Source organism: Thunnus albacares, chromosome 13 (genome assembly GCF_914725855.1).
Source record: "Thunnus albacares chromosome 13, fThuAlb1.1, whole genome shotgun sequence".
Taxonomy (NCBI): Eukaryota; Metazoa; Chordata; class Actinopteri; order Scombriformes; family Scombridae; genus Thunnus; species Thunnus albacares.
In genome coordinates, this window is record NC_058118.1 from 16,947,284 (window position 1) to 16,963,850 (window position 16,567).

General features: G+C 35.3%; 1 protein-coding gene and 1 long non-coding RNA gene across 2 annotated transcripts in view; one reads left to right on the top strand and one right to left on the bottom strand.

Annotated features, from left to right (window-relative positions):
* LOC122995609 (Golgi SNAP receptor complex member 1-like) overlaps positions 1 to 16,567 on the bottom strand; it is a 32,992-nt gene that overhangs the window by 2,503 nt on the left and 13,922 nt on the right. The gene's annotated exons all lie outside the window — the stretch shown is intronic.
* Positions 7,295 to 9,409, top strand: LOC122995612. Its single transcript, XR_006406820.1, has 3 exons — positions 7,295 to 8,594; positions 8,726 to 8,826; positions 8,962 to 9,409. It is a non-coding gene; the product is annotated as an uncharacterized LOC122995612 (long non-coding RNA).

The window sequence follows — 16,567 nt, forward strand, 5'->3', positions numbered from 1 at the left end:
TAAATGTAAATTTTGTACATATTTAAAATGTAGCATTTTAAAATACAGTCAAAAAACACAAGTGGACCCGGAGTGACACACATGGTAAAAAGCAGAGTGGTGTTTAATGTTTTTTTAATGTGTTTGCTCTGACAACAATCACATTTAGAGGCAACAAGTGTGAACTTCAAGACACTACACCACAGAAGGATCCATTTAAAGGAAACACCTCTGGTTAGTGTGTGGCTGACGGGCTGAGTCACAGTTAGTTATGGTTAGTTATTGACATAGAGCTGAAGGTTCACCATGACTATCTGCCATCACTACACTACATCACACTGCTGCACAAATTATTACACACAGTCCACCACTTCTGTCAGTGACTGTATATTTCATGTTATGTGAGAACAAGAAACAGTCTGTGAACCTTTATTCTATTCTCTTATGTTTCAGACATGCTCAATGTGATGTCTGGACTGTATATCCACAATTTCTAAGAGACATGGTGAATCTGGCCTCCGACAATAGAAAACAGCACAAAGAGAAGCTTTTACAGAACATAATTACAAGAAGTGGCTTTTCCAATCAAAATACCAGGGACAAAAGTATTAAATTTCATTATTTCATTACAATAAATTCTTAACATTTTGTTTTTTACTCTCTGTACTGGAAAAAACAATTCTTTTAATTGACATTTCTATCAATCAATCATTTCCTCACTCGCAGGCTGAACCCTTCGACCCCAATCTTGACTGAACATTTAAGTGAAGACCATTAATCACCAAAGACGTAAATAAAGGGAGAACAGTGCAGGGAGCACCGAGACCTCAACGCTGTTTCTAAAATGACGACCTTAACAAGGTCTCTGTGGAGGTGGGCGAGAGATTTATTCCTGTTATTTATGGACAAACAGAGAGCGGTGAACATACGGATCAGCAGCAGAGAAGTGGATTATACTGCAGGAATGATTTGAGATGTTTATGCAGATGTTTTTAATACTTTTTTCATTTGAATGCATTTACTGATGAAGGTCTTTGTGTATCTTCAGTTAATAAACAGTAGAAAGGAAACGTATCATCAAAGATACAAAATATGGCATCAACATTCAAGTAAAAGGCAACAATGAAATATTTTTACTTATCTTTACATTTAATTGTATTGTGACAAAATTCTCACATTGACACATCATTTTCATATTGAATAGGTTTATTTAGTGAACGACATCTTTCGACACTGACAACAAGGAAAACATCACCGCTGGTTGTGGTGAAGGAGGGATTGGTGGTGAGAATGAGTACTATGTTGAAGGTAAATTCAACCGCTGCACATCAGAGAAGACTTTTTACAGATTATCTTTCTGTGGGATCGTCTGGAGAGTTTTTTTTTTAAATAACATTGTCTTATCCTCTTCAAACGATAGGAAAATATTTCTCTGGGTAATATCAGCAACATTCATGTTTCTGGAACAAACCGAGGATGTATCGGTGGAAGGAACAACTACACTGTGACTGGTGGGTTATCTTTCTAAAAGTGGGTGGTATGTGAGTCATTACTCATGTTCAGACATTATCTTCAGTACAGCACAAATCTAAGAATGATTAACTGCTTTCAATTTTCATATTCCTGGTATTTCAACAGGAGAAATCGGAGCCAATTCAAGTATTGGCAACATCAGTAATGTTACTGTTGGTAATAACTCAGGATCCATTGGTTCAGGGAACCGCATTAACATTAGTTGAGGTAAGAAGGAAACTCAGATTTACTGATCACATAGGACGCAGTAATAGATGTGTACATGTGCATATAACATGTTTGTGTGTGTTAATATTTCCTGTGAATGTATCATTTCTTTACAATCAGTGTTCTCTCACAATTTTTGATAAATTCTTTAACTCTGTTTTGCTCTCCCTTCTTCCTTCACCTCTTTTTCTCTCTTAGGAAACTGCTCTCCAACAGATCACAAACCACTCAGCCAGATAATTATGTCCTATAATTGAAATATCTTTTAACACAACAGCAAGTGTCAAATTCATGACTTGAAATCAGCAAAAATCATAGACTCATTGAGTTTAATGTAAAAAACAAAAAAATTTGAAAATAAAGTCAACATGCTGCATGAAATTGTCTTTGCATTGTTTTTCATCAAAGTCAAAAGAAACATATCAGGTTTTCTCTTCATTTCAAGAGGACTACTGGGAACATACCGTGTAGAGAGAGATATTAAACATCTTATTAAAAGACCAAGGGGTAGCATGTGGATTGAGAATAAAACAGGCCCTAGAGCAGACCCCTGAGGCACTCCAAAATATACTACAGTAAAATCAGACATCTGTTCACCAACTGCATCTAAAAATGTTTTATCTGATCATTAGAAGCAACTAAGACTTGCCCCAGATAGACCTGCTCACCACTTAAATCCGCCAATGAGGATCTTGAGATAAATTATCAGAGGATATAATCCAGAAAAAACAAAATTTTCCTCACATTTCCTGAGTCAGTTTGCACAAGGATATCATTCAGTGCTGCGGCTCTGAAAACAGACAGACTGAAATGTCTCAAAAATACAGTTGGCCTTTTAAAACTGTTTTTTAAAACTTTATTACTCACAACAATGAGTAATAAAGTGTAGAGTGACAGAGTGACAGCAAGATGGGGCTACATCCTCATGGACAGAGTTGTGATAGATGATGTGATGACATTAATCTAGTGACTAGATTCTAGTCCACAAAGGACATATGGCCTATGGTGAGAAATTAAAAACCTGGTTTTATTGCTACAATAAAATCATTGAAATAAGCTGCTAGCATAATTGGACCCTATCACAAAAAGAAGTTAAAATATCATTCATGTGAAGGATATTTTACTCTGAGATGACTAACTTAAAGGCTAGGTATTATGCTTTTCTTCATTTTCAGACATATATATAATGTCTCAATGTCGGATGTTCGTGTTATAAGTGGCCAACGTGTCAAATAACGAGGTAAATGTATGTAGCAGTAATCCCTGTGAACAAAAAGCAGCAGCTTCAGACTGCTCTGAACGCGAAGTTTCCAACGTTTTTTTCTACTTTCAGCCCGAGCTGATGTCAGTTTGTGACAGATTTCTTTATATGGACATCAGCTACGTGCACAGCGTGCGAGTTCGCTGCTCACTTTGGTAGTAGTTAAGCCAAGCCACGATGCCATTACACAGCATAGCAAAGTAAAATAAGTAATTTACCTGTTGGAGGTGAGCTGGTTGTCTGCAGCTCTTCATAATACATCTCACTGTGGCTGTTTCTGCTTATACTATTCCTCCCTGCATGATTTCTAACTGATCCACTGAACAAATAGCTCCAAATAGCTCCAAATGTCGTTGTTTTGACCAATTTTTAGCGCTGCTAACAAAGCTCTGCTAAGCTCTGTTCAGTGAGGAACACGTTTTTACTTCCTGTAAATTCTTCACAATAAAAGTCAATTAGTCATTTAAAAGCTTTTAATTTGAAGCAGTAAAGCAGGAAATGCTTGGTTTGCATTGACGGTATAGTTACGCAACCCTGATACGTAAAACTGTCCAATCAGAACAGAGTGGGTTCATCAGGAGGGGGGCCTTAAAGAGACAGGAGCTAAAACGGACTGTAAGAGAAACTGTGTATATTGAGGGGCCGCATAAAGGGCCAGTATAAGATAAATAAGGAGTTTTTGAACTTTGAATCATGCCGAGCTACTCTAGTGGAGTTCAAAAATAAAAATTTAGAGCTGAAATGAGCATAATTCCTCTTTAAAGAATATAAGGCAATAAACCTACAGTGTTATCTCTTTATTAGCTACTATACCCTTCACAGAGGTTTTGAGAACAGCAAAATTTAAGGAACAAGAAAGTGCATAAAAAAGCACAGAACTGCAGTGAGAGGAACTAACCATGGTCAAGAATGACCTAAAAAAAAGTGACATTATATGGCGCTTGAATCCTAAAACAGCCAGTTCTGCATGTTGGTTTAAAGCTAGAAAGTCAAGAAAATATTCACATCCTTATTTGTCTTTCCTGATTTATGATGACTATGTTGTTATTAACAACCAAGATGATTCACATGATTTAGTTTGTGGCAGCTACAAACTCAAACTGGAAGTGAAGCTTCAGGTCATCTGAACATCTAAACCAGAGCTAAAAGTTTAGGTTAATGTCACAATGTATTCTTGTGATTCATGATGGATTTGTGATTTCAGTATGGACATTTAAAAAAAGTAAATTGAAAGTAATTCACATTAAGTGTTTGAATGCTTAATGTTTAATAACTCATAAATATAACAATAGTGTCCAGTTTGTTTAAACACATAAGTACTCAGTTGATATTTAGAATTTTTAGTTATTTATGAGCAACATTTGGTTCTTTTTGGGGTTTTTAGATCAATGGCAACATTACAATTTAACTGATTTTGTTAAAGGAACTAAACTGAAAGGACACTTGTCAATCATGTTGATTGATCACTATAAATTTGGTTTGAAGATCAAATACTTCCAAGGATGGGAACTATTGGGGTAATGTTTCAACAGTGATTTGAAATAAGTTTGGTTTCATCAAGTACAATGTTGAACAAATTACTGACCATAAGTTTGGCTAATTATGACTGAATAGATAACCAAATATGTGAGTGAGTTTGAATCTGGATCTGCAAAGTGTCTGCATTTATAAAATTAAGTGAAGAAAGTAGAATAAGTTTCATAACTTGAGTCTCTGTTATGAAGATTGGTTACTTGTTCTGTAATAGTAGATGTTTCAGGAGGTGAAGTTCAGCCTGCAGGAGGCATTTCCCCTTCAGATGTGGGAGGTTTTTTTTTTGTTTGTTTTTTTGCTGAACCAACAAAATACCTGTTAACTACATTAAGGAAGTTCCTCTTCCTAAACCCCAAAAGACATGAACACGCATGTGCAGGAGATGTATAAAAGCAGAGTCTTCTCTCCTTAATTCAACAATCTCACCTCACAGCACAAGACAAACATCTGAAACCAGTGGTAAGATAAAGACTGCATATATATGTGTGTCTCTCAGCTTCATGTCTGTGTCAACTGCTGTCTGCTACTTTGTACTTTGTCTTATACTTTATCCTAAAGTAAAACAACCCAAAATTAAAATCACAAATAAGCAGCAAGTCAAAGCTCTAGATTCTTGAAAAGAGTTTAACTGAAGTGTACATTTTGTCACTAAGTTGTTGTCTGCCTCTCTAGATTTAAGCAGCAACAATGGATAAAAAAGTTGGTGACACCGAGAGGGTTTCCGTTGTGAACAATGCAGGGGATGTTGGTGCTGAGAATGATATTAGTGGTAAGTCCAAGTGTGACTGTACTTTTCTGTCAGGTTGTCTTGACAGTCTTATGACAATGTTTTCATGACTTCTCTTACAGGACAAGTTGGACACCATTCGTCTGTGGGCAACACCAGTGACATCCACTCATTTGTGAATACAGCAACAGGAAACATTGGATCAAAGAACGAGATTCAAGGTGAGTTATTTCTCATATTGTTAGGGAGGAATGAGCAATTAATTTTTTTTATTTATCATCTTCAGATATTAGCATCTTTATGGCACAATCTGAGTTTCGGTGAATACATTTTTTATTTCTTCTCTCAATCCTCGAATTTCAACAGGCAATATGGGAGCCAATGCAAGTGTTGGCAACACTGGAACAGTTGATGTTGGTGTTAACTCAGGATCCATTGGTGCAAAGAACAAGATTAATATCAGCTGAGGTAAGAAGAAAGATCAGAGATTTACTTGTGACATAGGACACAGTATCAGATGAGATGTGACATGTTAAGGTGTGTTAATTGATCCTGTGAATGCATCATTGTAGAAGTATTTAATCCTCATTTTCTCATCAATATTTGTATTTTATTTTTTCTCGCTCTCTTTGTCTCTGTCTCTTTTTGTCTTTTAGGAAACTGCCTTCCAACAGCAACAACTCTTCTAAAAATCATGAATCATTTGCTTTATTATGGCAGATAATTGAAATGTCCTTTAACACAGTATTAAAAAAATGTTAAATTCCAAAAATAAAGTCCACATACTGTAAGACACATTCTTTGGCTGATTTACTATTTTTTCTTTTTTTTTATGACTGACCTTATTGTACTCTGGTGGATATTCAGTGCCTTGGAAATTAATTTATTTGTCATCTATCATCCAAACATGAATTTGTTTCCAGTGTTGCTTTGTGTTCATGAAGTAGTTTTTGTCAGGAAATTAAATAACCAGCAGTTGGGTTTTCTAGCTAAGAATTCCAGTATTTAACCTAAAATCATTAGTTATAACTTCATTACACACAGATAATCTCCCTTCAACTTATTATAAAACTTCTACAAAAAAGTGGATACACCAAGGTTTAACAATACTATTACTACTAATAATAATAATAATAATGGAGAGAAAATATGCTGAGTTGATACAGAAAACGAAGTCTGATCCTTATTGATCAATATCAATAATTATCATGATATATATAATTTGATAATGCTGCATTTGAAGAGCATCCTGATAATGACTGAAACCTGAAGAAACCAGAGGGTTCATTAGTTAAACTTCAGAATACAGTTTAACATAAAAATAGAATAATATAATGTAAACATTTAACTGTGCAAACATAGTTTGGTTTTGAATATATTTTGATGAAATAATATATATTGAATAACATCTAAATGTAAACATGCTCTATCTGCTATAACAAAACAGTACAAGTCAGTTTGCTTTGTAACTTACTAAAATACTGTAAATAAATAAAGAGGTTATATATATATTATATATACATACACACACATACAGTACTGTGCAAAAGTTTTAGGCACCCTAGATGTTTAGATTCTTATCCATTATGCAATACCATCAGGGAGGAGTCCCAAATTTATTCATGACATGACAATGACCCCAAGCATACAGCTAGAGTAATAAACAACTATTTTCAGCAACAAGAACAATGATGAGTCCTGCAGCAGATGGTATGGTATGACCCCCACAGAGCCCTGATCTCAACATCATGGAGTCAATCTGGGATAACATGAAGAAGCACCTGAGATGGCCTAAGTAATAAATCCACAGAAGAACATTCTTTCTCCAGGATGGTTACAACAACCTACCTGAAAAACTGTGTTAAAGTGTACTGAGGAGAACTGCTGCTGTTTAAAAGGCAAAGCTGCTCACAGCAAATATTGATTTCATTTAGGTTTCTGCTGTTTACTCAACTTTGTAAGAAGTTAATTGATAAATTAAAACAATTTATAGCAATATTTTTGTAGGCATTCTCACTTTACTTTTAGTGCCTAAAACTTTTGCGTGTACTGTATATACATACACAATATATATTCTGCTGTAACCTCTTTATTTATCTTACTGACTACGTTATTTTCCGTGCTTAGTTCACGTCATTAGATTCTAGTTTTCTTTATGAAACAACACTAGTGTTAGTTAGCAGTTAGCTTTGTGCCTTCGCAGTCAAGAAAGTCCTGCTAATGATAGCACTAGCGTGGCCTCGTCAGCTGCAGTAGGAAATGGACGTGTACTTTGACATGGAGGCCAAAAACTGGAGACTGACTGGCTGTTGACACATCTGTGTGATAGGCTGTTAGATCTATCCATAGAGTAAAAATTGTCCAAAGTTTATCATCGACATCAACATAAATTTTATTGCGACCCCGTATCGAGATTGTTTTATTGCCCAGCCCCAAATTTAACCAATCCCAATAATTCCTACAAACATTTCAAACAGAACTTCAATGTCATTTTACGATTGCTGTTTTTTTTTTCATTTTTTAAAATGAATTGTGTAAAATGTTTGTGTGTGAGTTTGTAAGTCTATTTTCAAAATGAATCAATCTTCAAAATGTACTTTCTGGGTACTCGTCATTGAACCTCAGCTGATGCAGCACTACTAGACTAAAATCCCCTCTAAAGCCTCTGTGGCAAAAAAAATTAGCTTTGCTGAACAAATAAAACACCTACTAACTATAAAGGAAGTCCTCATGTGTACGCCAAAAAAAAAAAAAAAAGAAAGAAGTCAGATTCTTCCCTCTTCAACAAGTTCACTTCACAGCACGAGACAAACATCTGAAACCAGTGGTAAGATAAAGACTATATCTGTGTCTCTCTGCCTTTAAAATATAACATTTGTTACCCATTTTCATTTTGTTTTGTATTTTACATTTTCATGTCTGATATTCAGCTGATCCTGTGACTCTGTCTTACTCTGTTACTGTGAATATTGAATATTTCAATATCAACATTAAAATCATGGCAATCATTTTATCTTCTGCCTTGATAATCATGAGGTAAACAGTGGAATTACACTGTTTATATTTGATTGGCCACCCCTGCAATTACCCCCATCTTTGCCAACACAGTAGTCTCAATGAAAAGACTGAAGGGGGGCTGACATTTTGTTATGCAGTGCTAATGTCGGTCTGAGCCTGACCTTACTCATGTACTGCAGATTAGAGTAAGATCAACTGTTTATGTGATTCTATTTATGAGTCTTTATATTTCAACAGGAGGAGAAGGAGTCAAAATAGATATTGGGAACATGAGCAACGTTGCTATGGGACACAATGCAGGAGGCTTTGGTGTAGGGAACAACTGCATTGTGAACGGTGAGACCTGTGCCTCGTGGCGAGGTGCTAGAAGTGGGCACTTTCACTATTATTTACATACTCATGTATAACACTACAATGTGTACACTACAGATTCAAGATTATTCCATTTATTATTCTTTATATTTCAGCAGGAGGAAAAAGGAGCCCAAATAATTATTGGCAATGCAACAAACATGGGAATGGGATACATCGGACACATTGGTGCCGGGAACAATGTTAACATTAACATGTGAGGATGAAGCCTTTTACTTGTCACAAAGACAGTTTGGAAGTTCATGTTTTGTGTTTGTAGGTGCTGTATTTTTAACTATGCAATCACAATTGTTTAATTTGAATGTCTTCTTCTTCTTTCTCCATCTCTCAGGAAACCCCCATCCAAGAGATCATAAACCATGGTACATCAAATGGCATCTTATCTGTACAGTGACACTGTAGTTGTCAAATGTAATTCTTCAAGAATTTGGTTGGACTTCGCAGAAAGAAAATATAATTATTTATTATATTATATTAAAATATGATAAAGTCACAGGAATAAACTGTTGAGCTTATTAAATTGAGCTTCTATTTTTATTTGTTTTAAATATAAAAAGTGTTCATTAGGTTTTTCTGATGTTTGTCACCAGTCATATTCAGGCCGATACATCTGACGTTATAGCATGCATCAACAGCTATGTAATAATCGATGAAGTTCATATTTTACGTTGTTATAACCTGCATTAAAACAATCAACATTAAAAACAAAATACTATAAATCTGCCAGTTTGAAACTCTGTGGGAAATGTGACCATTTTAAAAATGATAGCAATTTCAATGAGAACATTATTCACCAGCCACAGCGGAGGCGGTTAGATACCAAAATTTCATAGTGACCAAAACAATCTTGTACATGTATGTTCGTGTAAAACACATTTATCAAAATACCTTTATACTATCCTGAAAACCAACCTTGTTTCCATCATATATTTCTATCAATGCCCATGAATGGCTGGTTATACATACTGTATGTAGGCTACACTCACAGTTTTCACATTGGTTAACTTAGATGACTAAATTATAGTCAAAACTGATGCAGTAGAGGCCATCCTGATTTGGAAGTTTAAAAAAAAATGTTGATCCTACTACTATAAAGCAACTCAATCATCTCTTTTGTTAGACCCTCCCTGCTTGGTAAATATTCACGTCTTCGAACTACACAAAGTCTGTGACACAGGATTTTGGTTTAAAAAATACGCAGTCTCCAAGCCCCATCCCAGGTATTACTAGTTATTAATGTCCACAGAAGATATTGTAGAACTGGTTTCACAGACTCAACACAGTAGTACTCCTCATGACTAGTAAACTGATTTTTTTATTAAAAAGACAATTACATCTGATTGACAAGAGCCGTGACACTGTTTACATAAAAGTTGGTAACCTCTTCAAGTAAAGGCGTGGACTGCCCGTCCACCTCAAGGTGTAATTATCAGTCTTTACAGCTTGAGCACCTGGTGTGGAAGTTAGTATGCACACAGACTATCTCAGTGGGCTTTTCAGTGCAGTACAGTGCATGTGTCAACCTGTCCCTTTATTTCATGACGAAATATACCAAAATAATAAAGGAAAAGGAGGGAACGACACCACACAAATACTTTGAATATAAAGGGGGGAAGAGGACTAAGTGCTGAGTGTAAGGGATTGATGGATCGTCCGAATGGAGTCAGTGAAGTTCCCCTTTAAGAATATACTTCATCATTTTACCTCAGAACAAATTAAGATAATAATCAAACTACGACATTTAATTATCAGCAGATGATGACATGACCTGTCCTCAGTGACAAAGATTGTTCTGTGCGGAGGAACATAACAAATGCAGAGGCTCACTGAACAAGTTTGATGATTATGATGATATGAATCATAGTTTACTTTGACCATCACAGTTACCACATCTCAAACCAGTTTAACACCTATGGGAGATATTGGAGTGACGTTTTAGACAGCGGCACCATCTTCAAAACACCAAATGAGGGAATAACTTTCCAAAGAGGCTTTTCCAGAAGAGTTCAGAGATTTTAAGAATCTACCATCTAAGAAGCACTGAAGCTGTTCTGGAGGTTCAACACATTAGTAACACACTTTAAGGTTGTCTCGTTCTTCTTGTCTTCTCCTTTCAAACTCTTCTTTTTTAGGAATAGAACTTTTATGCACACCTGCAGATCGACAGGTGTGTTGGAGAAAATCATGTATCAACAGTATAACAAAGAACTCCCGTACGCTGTCTTCTGTGCTTGCAATTAGAGGAGATTTATTGGGTACGTTTCCAGACTATGTGGGCTGGACCTTCATCAGGTTATTAAATACCAATAACCCGATGAAGGTCTGCGGACCGAAACTCTTCACAAACCTCTTCCACATCTCCTTTTTGACTTCTGCTCTTGATTTTCTTTGTTTTTTCAATCTTCCTCTATTTCCAGTACAGTTTTGAGAAAGTGATTGTGAACGTGATTGAGAACAGGTCCAACTGTAAACATGCTTATGTGCAAGGAAACATAAACACATAAACACTCACACATATAGTTTGTCATGTTTCACACTGCACTATTCACTCAGTCACATTACCTGTACATCTTCCTCAACAAATTTCATATATGCTAGAACCAAGTCTTGATTAGGGGTAAATTTGTCACTAGAAAATTACAGGCCCTCTAAGACTTTGAAGATACAGGTTTTATGCAAATCAATTTAAGTCCGCTGGTTCTCCACACTGATCCTATTGGTGTCATTGTCATAATGGACTCGGATATTGATTAATAAAATTGAATAGAAATACTTCATACTAGTTACACTTGAACTGTGAAATGAAAATGTAAGATTTTCATGTGATGAAACAACATCGCAACATATTGGAATTTTTTTTATTGCATGATTTTGAATTTATTACTCATTATCATCACATCTATAGTTGTAATTAATGATTATTTTCTTTATCAATTATTCTGTTCTATTTTGCAGATTCATTTATTAATTGTTTGGTCCATAAAATCTTAGAAAATAACAACAAATTGTCATCATAACTTCTGTAGACCGAAAGTCTTCAAATTACTTTGTTTGTCTGACCTGCTGTCTAAAAAGACATTCAGTTTATCATCAGACTAAGAAAACCATCCATTATTCACAAGAAAAAGAAGTTGGAACCAGTGTGTTTTTGTCATTTTTACTAAAATGACTGAAGCAATTATCAATATTGTATTGAATATTATTTAAGATTATTAGTTTAATCAAGTTTTTTTGTTTTGTTTATTTAGTTTAAGCTCTACTTCTAATTAAGTTAAATAATCTCATATTCAAATTTAAAATCTAATCTGACTTGTTTTGAATATGAATTGGATTATCTACGACTATGCTGAAGGTTGTTTGACTTAATTTGAGTAAGTTTCACTTGCTTCGTCTTAATTAGCAATTTTATCTTATTTGGCGTTATGTTTAGTTAGATACAAGAGACGTCTGTTACAAGACCTCCAGTTTGCTTCGACACTTATTGTAAACTCTGCAGTTTCAAGACAAAAAACATCTTATTTCAAGTTTTAGTCTTTTAACTTGCATGATGGTGTATTCTCATCTTTATATTCAGGCAAAATATATAATTTCAAGGTTTAGACTTTTGGTCGTATGTGTTCATTTTTTAAAAACCTGTCATATACAAGTTTTCCCTATAGGAGGTTTTGTTGTCTAGAAACAAGAATAGCACTTATCTTATTTTCAGTAATTTGATCTTATTTCAAGACTTCTGATAACGGTTTCACTTAAAATTGAAAAGCCATTTTTGCAAAATGTCTTCTTAAAGCCTGAGAACATTTGTGAAGTAATTTTTGGAATCAGTTCTTGGTTTTGTTATTGAACACTTGTTGATGCAACACTGTTAGACAAACACTCCCCCCCCCCCCTTAGATTCTGTGGAAATGAGGGCAGAAGCTGAATCAATAAACCATTTTTCCAGAACAGATAATATCTTCCTAATACATGATCACCTGTGCATGATACCTGAGAAAGCACAGTATTGTTCCCTCAGATCAACATCACAGCAAAGTTCAACCCCCTCATACTCTTCATGTCTGGATCAACAGCTCTGTCTTCATGATTTTTATTTGTTTACATTTACATGTTACACATTAAACTGACGCTGTGTCCCAGATGTGATCCTAAATCAAAAACATGACAGTCAGCCAGTAACAACTGTGTCACAGCTGCGGAGTTGACATGAGATTTAACAGAACAATATTTTTTCTTTTATCATATTTCTTCATCTTTTTGGGTACTTCTGTCCACATTTCAGCACGACCAACATCTTTCGACACTGAAAACAAGGAAAACATCACCGCTGGTTGTGGTGAAGGAGGGATTGGTGGTGAGAATGAGTATTATGTTGAAGGTAAGTTCAACCTCTGCACATCAGAGAAGACTTCTTACAGATTATTTATCTTTCTGTGCGATCATCTGGAGAGTTTTTTTTTTTTTATGACATTGTCTTCTCTCATGTCGTCTCCTCTTCAGGCAATAGGAAAAATATTTCTCTGGGTAATATCAGCAACATTCATGTTTCTGGAACAAATCGAGGATGCATCGGTGGAAGGAACAACTACACTGTGACTGGTGGGTTATCTTTCTAAAAGTGGGTGGTATGTGAGTCATTACTCATGTTCAGACATTATCTTCAGTACAGCACAAATCTAAGAATGATTAACTGCTTTCAATTTTCATATTCCTGGTATTTCAACAGGAGAAATCGGAGCCAATTCAAGTATTGGCAACATCAGCAATGTTACTGTTGGTAATAACTCAGGATCCATTGGTTCAGGGAACCGCATTAACATTAGTTGAGGTAAGAAGGAAACTCAGATTTACTGATCACATAGGACGCAGTAATAGATGTGTACATGTGCATATAACATGTTTGTGTGTGTTAATATTTCCTGTGAATGTATCATTTCTTTACAATCAGTGTTCTCTCACAATTTTTGATAAATTCTTTAACTCTATTTTGCTCTCCCTTCTTCCTTCACCTCTTTTTCTCTCTTAGGAAACTGCTCTCCAACAGATCACAAACCACTCAGCCAGATAATTATGTCCTATAATTGAAATATCTTTTAACACAACAGCAAGTGTCAAATTCATGATGTGAAATCGGCAAAAATCATAGACTCATCGAGTTTAATGTCAAAAACAACAACATTTGAAAATAAAGTCAACATGCTGCATGAAATTGTCTTTGCATTGTTTTTCATCAAAGTCAAAAGAAACATATCAGGTTTTCTCTTCATTTCAAGAGGACTACTGGGAACATACCGTGTAGAGAGAGATATTAAACATCTTATTAAAAGACCAAGGGGTAGCATGTGGATTGAGAATAAAACAGGCCCTAGAGCAGACCCCTGAGGCACTCCAAAATATACTACAGTAAAATCAGACATCTGTTCACCAACTGCAACTGAAAATGTTTTATCTGATCATTAGAAGAAACTAAGACTTGCCCCAGATAGACCAGCTCACCACTTAAGTCTGTCAATGAGGATCTTAAGATAAATTATCAGAGGATATAATCCAGAAAAAACAAAATTATCATTCAGTGCTGCAGCTCTGAAAACAGACAGACTGAAATGTCTCAAAAATACAGTTGGCATTTAAATTTTGGATTAACTTGGTGGTAATTTGTTAAATAAAAAAGTTTTCAGTCTTTTATAAGTATAAAAATACTGTAAATTTGATCCAAATCAATATTTTTTAAAACTGTTTCTTAAAACTTTATTACTCACGACAAGTAATAAGTGTAGAGCGACAGAAAGGTGGGGCTACATCCACACTCATGGACAAAGATGTGATGACATTAATCTAGTGACTAGATTCTAGTCCACAAAGGACATATGGCCTATGGTGAGAAATAAAAACCTGGTTTTATTGCTACAATAAAATCATTGAAATAAGCTGCTAGCATAATTGGACCCTATCACAAAAAGAAGTTAAAATATCATTCATGTGAAGGGTATTTTACTCTGAGATGGCTAACTTAAAGGCTAGGTATTATGCTTTTCTTCATTTTCAGACATATATATAATGTCTCAATGTCGGATGTTCGTGTTATAAGTGGCCAACGTGTCAAATAACGAGGTAAATGTATGTAGCAGTAATCCCTGTGAACAAAAAGCAGCAGCTTCAGACTGCTCTGAACGCGAAGTTTCCAACGTTTTTTTCTACTTTCAGCCCGAGCTGATGTCAGTTTGTGACAGATTTCTTTATATGGACATCAGCTACGTGCACAGCGTGCAAGTTCGCTGCTCACTCTGGTAGTAGTTAAGCCAAGCCACGACGCCATTACACAGCATAGCAAAGTAAAATAAGTAATTTACCTGTTGGAGGTGAGCTGGTTGTCTGCAGCTCTTCATAATACATCTCACTGTGGCTGTTTCTGCTTATACTATTCCTCCCTGCATGATTTCTAACTGATCCACTGAACAAATAGCTCCAAATAGCTCCAAATAGCTCCAAATGTCGTTGTTTTGACCAGTTTTTAGCGCTGCTAACAAAGCTCTGCTAAGCTCTGTTCAGTGAGGAACACGTTTTTACTTCCTGTAAATTCTTCACAATAAAAGTCAGTTAGTCATTTAAAAGCTTTTAATTTGAAGCAGTAAAGCAGGAAATGCTTGGTTTGTATTGCCGGTATAGTTACGCAACCCTGATACGTAAAACTGTCCAATCAGAACAGAGTGGGTTCATCGGGAGGGGGGCCTTAAAGAGACAGGAGCTAAAACGGACTGTAAGAGAAACTGTGTATATTGAGGGGCCGCATAAAGGGCCAGTATACGATAAATAAGGAGTTTTTGAACTTTGAATCATGCCGAGCTACTCTAGTGGAGTTCAAAAGTAAAAATTTAGAGCTGAAATGAGCATAATAGGTCCTCTTTAAAGAATATAAGGCAATAAACCTAAAGTGTTATCTCTTTATTAGCTACTATACCCTTCACAGAGGTTTTGAGAACAGCAAAATTTAAGGAACAAGAAAGTGCATAAAGAAGCACAGAACTGCAGTGAGAGGAACTAACCATGGTCAAGAATGACCTAAAAAAAGTGACATTATATGGCGCTTGAATCCTAAATCAGCCAGTTGTGCATGTTGGTTTAAAGCTGGAAAGTCAAGAAAATATTCACATCCTTATTTGTCTTTCCTGATTTATGATGACTATGTTGTTATTAACAACCAAGATGATTCACATGATTTAGTTTGTGGCAGCTACAAACTCAAACTGAAAGTAAAGCTTCAGGTCATCTGAACATCTAAACCAGAGCTAAAAGTTTAGGTTAATGTCACAATGTATTCTTGTGATTCATGATGGATTTGTGATTTCAGTATGGACATTTAAAAAAAGTAAATTGAAAGTAATTCACATTAAGTTTTTGAATGCTTAATGTTTAATAACTCATAAATATAACAATAGTGTCCAGTTTGTTTAAACACATAAGTACTCAGTTGATATTTAGAATTTTTAGTTATTTATGAGCAACATTTGGTTCTTTTTGGGGTTTTTAGATCAATGGCAACATCACAATTTAACTGATTTTGTTAAAGGAACTAAACTGAAAGGACACTTGTCAATCATGTTGATTGATCACTATAAATTTGGTTTGAAGATCAAATACTTCCAAGGATGGGAACTATTGGGGTAATGTTTCAACAGTGATTTGAAATAAGTTTGGTTTCATCAAGTACAATGTTGAACAAATTACTGACCATAAGTTTGGCTGATTATGACTGAATAGATAACCAAATATGTGAGTGAGTTTCAATCTGGATCTGCAAAGTGTCTGCATTTATAAAATTAAGTGAAGAAAGTAGAATAAGTTTCATAACTTGAGTCTCTGTTATGAAGATTGGTTACTTGTTCTGTAATAGTAGATGTTTCAGGAGGTGAAGTTCAGCCTGCAGGAGGCATTTCCCCTTCAGA